Raw genomic sequence first — 5,149 nt, 5'->3', positions numbered from 1 at the left:
TTATGAAAGGCAATTTAAGAAGAATAACCAAAATATTTCACATTAGGAAGAGACTAGAAATATATTCTATGTACAGTAATATTAGGATGTCTGATCTAATTGTATTAATACCCCATTCAGAATGTAAGGAGGGCATGTTGGTACACATTGCTAATCTCACTTAGTCCCTGGGGTGCTGAAGCAGGATTCTGAATGGGCCTGAGTTACACAGAGAGACCTTATTAAGAAAGGGAGGGAGATGGGGAGGTAGCTGTTCAGGTAGCGAAAACTCTAGTTTATCATCTTTAGGTATGTGGTAAAATGTGCTACCTATAATCTACAAGTTTTTATATGACCAAGAAAACTAAATTGAAATACAAAGAAAAGGTGGAAAGAACTTTAAAGTAGATCATAAACACCTAACAAATGTTTGATGATTTCTATGTAGGAATATAGATTTGTTATTGATATTAGGGAAAGACTTGAGATACACTTTTGGCAGCCCAGATTGTGGGTTTTGTTTTGTTTTGTTTTTTAAACAAACTGGAATTCACCAGTATCTGTAGATGAAATGAAAGCAAGTAAAAAAAAAAAGAAAGAAACATCTCTTTAAGAAATAACATGTTCTTAAGTTTCAAAGAAATGTAAATTCACTTAAGCAAACGTACCATTTTCTTCCAAAAAAATGTTCAGTCCATTCACAATTTCTTGCCTGTTTCTTAACTTGTCATTCATCTCTATGAGCTAAATTAGAAAGCACAAATAAATTATCTAACAGAAAGTTCTTAAAAATCAAGGAAGTCTAGCTTTAATGATCAGTTGGATTGCCTGTTATTATGTATTGAGCATCTCCATATAAATGCTACCCATAAAGTTGTATTTGGATATTTAAGTCTCTTATACCAGAGAACTGTTGCATTTAAGTAACAGCTACAAAGTTTAGGTTGGATTCCAAAAGACACCAAGTGCAAACTCAGCTCAAAATTAAACATGTTTTAAAATGTGGTATATGACATGGGTTCCCTTAGGATGGTTAACTGTTCTAGGGATCTCTTATCATCATAAGTTAGTGGCAGTGGGGCAAAGGCTTCTCCACTTACCTTCCAACAGTACCTGCAGAACCAAAGTGGAAAACACTGCAGGGTGGCGAAGGCCTCAACTCTCATATGAATTATGTTTCCACAGAGCCTTTAACCCTTTTTGTTTGGTTCCCTCAAACTCTCTAATTTTCAAACATAACTTCCCTAATAATTTGGGTGAAGTGTCCTTAATCTTATTTTGCACTTTAGCATTTCGTGTTTAAAATTTGTATTAGCCTCTCACAGTCATTAGAAAACAAGCATTCTTCAGTCCTTCCAGGCCTGAGGCCTTTTCTCATCGAGGCATTGCTGGTGATACCCAGTCTCTGTCTGTACCATTCCTTGCACTCACCACACACTGGCATACATGCTTGTCCCTATCCCCTAAACCCATTTGTTCTTCTGCAAGATTCCTATCAATCTTAAGAGTTGGTTCAACCACAGAGACAGCTGACCTGAGCTCATGGACTCTGGACTTAGGGAGCCAACATGGTACCCACCTAGGCCCTCTGCATGTGTGCGATAGTTGTATAGCTTGGTCTGACTGTGAGGCTCCTAGCAGGGAGATCATGACTTGTCCCTTCCACACTTAGCTGGCTTTTGGGAACCTATTCCCCATGCTGAATGCCTTGCCCACACTTGATCCAGGGTGGTCCTGCCTCAACTTGATGTACCATGATTTGTTCACACCCATGGGAGGCCAGTCCCTTTCGGAATGGAAACAATGCGGGGGGGGGGGGGGGGGAGGGAATGTGTAGGGAGGAGGGTAGACGGGAGGCAGGGTGGGGACAGGAGGAGAGGAGGGAGGGGAAACTGTGGTCAGTGTGTAAAACAAAAAAATTAATGAAAAACTAAAAAAGTTTAGGTTCAATAATTTCTTCAATAGGTCTCTTTGCAGTGGCACTCTGTGCACGAACAACACTCTATAACTTCACAAGAACACTAGCATCCACTATTCCGTCTCTCTAGAGGTGAGGTATGCCCTCTCATTGCACACGGGTGTGGCACAGGTGCCATTCAACCAAGACCGAGAATCTGCTACGATTCTGAGTCATACTTGAGGACAGTGGAAATCTAGATCCTCTGAGAAGTTAAAAATTTATGAAAAAGGTGACCTAATTCAGAGAGGAATGACTTATTATAGTTAAATTTTGCTGGACAAAAAAAAAAAAGAGAGAGACCATTCCCGATCCCGATGAATGTTCAAGATAGAGTAGAGAGGGTCACGTTACATACAGACTTTTAGAAATGATCCTGGACTTGGGGATCAGGTTCACATATGAACTTCAGAACTTAGCAGATGGCCATGCACCACAGCAGAGTTGGAGTGAGACCTTTTAACTATTCTAGATAGTGCACTTTAATGGTTCAGCAATAAATAAATAAATAAATAAATAAATAAATAAATAAGCTGGGCGTTGGTGGTGCACGCCTTTAATCCCAGCACTCAGGAGGCAGAGCCAGGCGGATCTCTTTGAGTTCGAGGCCAGCCTGGTCTCCAGAGCAAGTGCCAGGAGAGGCTCCAAAGCTACAAAGAGAAGCCCTGTCTCAAAAAACAAAAACAAAAATAAATAAATACAGGTTTACAGAAATGAATGCCACACAGAGTATCAAAAACTAAGAAAAAGGATGAAATAAATTGACTTGAAATCCTACGGGTCTCTGTGTCACAGAATGGGACAGCACTTGTCCACATGCGGCATTCCCACCAGCAATGCTGCATCACCTGGCAAGTTGTCATAAATTAAGTTTTGGTCTTATCCCATTTGCCTATCCTCCCTCCACCCTACTCCCTTTTGGAACTCTGGATATGATGCCTATCAATTTATTTTTATGAAACCCATCATACAAAGCCCATTTTTGATGATACTGATACAAGATTTTAAAGTTACAGTAAAAACCTGTGGCCCCTAACCAATTAAACAGAGAAACGAACCTTAAAGGGGTGTTGTAAAGTAGTGGTGTAAGAGTCCACAGTGGGCTGTTGGCTTGTTAGCATTTCTGAACACAGGGAAGGTTTTGAAGTACACACACACACACACACTAGCAGTGTAGTCTATCATGCTCTGCGCTGTATCTATAGCTGCACCCCTCTTTCCTCTTTGTTTTAAACTTTTGAGACAAGGATCTTGCTAATTTGCCCAGACTGGCGTTGAACTTGCTTTGTATCCAGCCAGGCCTCTGGTTTTCAATCTTCGTGCCTCCTCCTCCTTCTGAATAACTAAGGTTACAGGCCTGGTAGCCCAGGCCCAGATTAAAGCTAACTTTTGATTTTTCACGCTAATGAATGTAGAAAGTTGTTGACAATCTCTATTTTCATTTGGCTCTGCAGTAAAAGTGACTATTTTCTGTCAGTTCCTTTCTTTGTTTCACTAATGATCACATCAACAAAGAGAAATGGAGCCTGTACTCAAGTCTCTTAACAAGCATCTGCTTCCATCTCATCATGTGTACCGCTGTCTGGATAGCATCACAAATCCTTGATTCCATGGACACTCTATCCTTGGGTATCTAATTCCTCTTATTGGAGGGGATGGGCATGCTGGGGATCCAGTCTTGTCTTGACCATTTGTGCATGACAGGTGGATGTTCTACACGGAGTCCCATCTTGTTTTAATATCTGGGTAAGTTAGCCAGCATTGTTGGTGTCTCATCAGCATTTTCCTTTGCAGTTGGAACTGTTAAGAGTTAACCTATTTTGTATGTGTGAACTGTAACCTGAATTTAGTTAAGGGCTCTCACTCCCTTTTCCACCTTTCAAGAGACTGGAAGAATCTTGCAAAAAAAAAAAAAAAAAAAAAAAAAAAAAAAAAAAAAAAAAAAAAAAAAAAAAAAAGGAAAAAGGGAAAACCATTTTATGCTTTTAGTTTAAAAATGTAGGCTGCAGAGGTATGGGTTCCAGTAACTGCAACCTAAACCACAAAATATATAAAACCACAACTAGATAATCAAGGAGAATAATAATCTGTCCATCTGAATCTGGAACCAAAATTTTTCACTATGTAAATAACCTAAAATGCTAGACCTCTCTACGCCACTCCTGGCGTCTGGTCTGGTAAAGTATTCATACAAAAGGGACCCACAGGCCTCCGTGTGGGTGTCAACACCGTGGCGGAAGTGGCATCCCCATAAGTAACACATTTGGGTACCAACGGTGCTCTGGGAAAATGACATTTAAAAGCCTCCCCCTCCCCCTTCTCTAGCTGAGGACAGAAAAGCCTAGAGGAGGAATGAGTAACTTAAGTCCTTTCTCTCTGGATCTCTCCACCCTGTCCTTAACTCGGCTGCTCTCAGTCTCCCAGCCCACAACCGTTACCTCCATCCGGGGAGCCAGGGCCTCTCCGTTGCTGCCTGCTCCAGCCATGTTGTCCAAGGCTCGCGGGTGCTGCTGGGACTGAGGCAGGGCTAGTGGGGGCGGGCGGGGCGGGGGAGGGTGTCTTGGAAGATAGGCTACACTCAACAGAGCCAAGAACCCAGAACAACAAAACTTGGATGATCTCAAGAAATACATGAGAAAAGCAGGCAGTTAGTCCCAGACCCGAGTTCATTTGCTGAAGGAAGCATTTGTCACAGTGGAGCCCCTATCGCACACTTGTACTTTGTGGACCATAAGGCGCCTTTAGACCCCTTTTCATGTTATCTGTTAGGAACGCTCCGCCTCGGAATTACTGTTGACAGTATCTGCAATTCTAAACTGATGCTCAAATGAGCTAATACAAAATGAGTTTCTCTAACTCAATTATGGTAGGACCAATCTGCCTTCTTGAGAAAGGAATCCCCATGTTTTGTTTAGGGCTGGTGTGCATGTATGATACACTTTCCTTCTTTTTTTTTTGGTGAGCTGTTACCTCTCAGTTTGTCCAATTAAAAAGCATTAACTTGGCTTGGATGATGATTCTAGGGTGTGTAAGGAACGAGAATGTGAGTTCGGATCCCCAGCACTCCTGCCTCAACACACAATATGGAAAAAAAAGCTGGGTTGGCAGCGGGAGTCTACAAACCCGGCAATGACTAGATAGCCTGACGGAAAGACCAATGAGATCAATGTTCACTAAGAGACCCTGTTAAAAGAGATCATTGCAGGAAGCAAT

The sequence above is a fragment of the Cricetulus griseus genome, chromosome 2 (genome assembly GCF_003668045.3).
Source record: "Cricetulus griseus strain 17A/GY chromosome 2, alternate assembly CriGri-PICRH-1.0, whole genome shotgun sequence".
Lineage (NCBI taxonomy): Eukaryota > Metazoa > Chordata > Mammalia > Rodentia > Cricetidae > Cricetulus > Cricetulus griseus.
Note: the sequence above shows the minus strand (reverse complement) of the source record.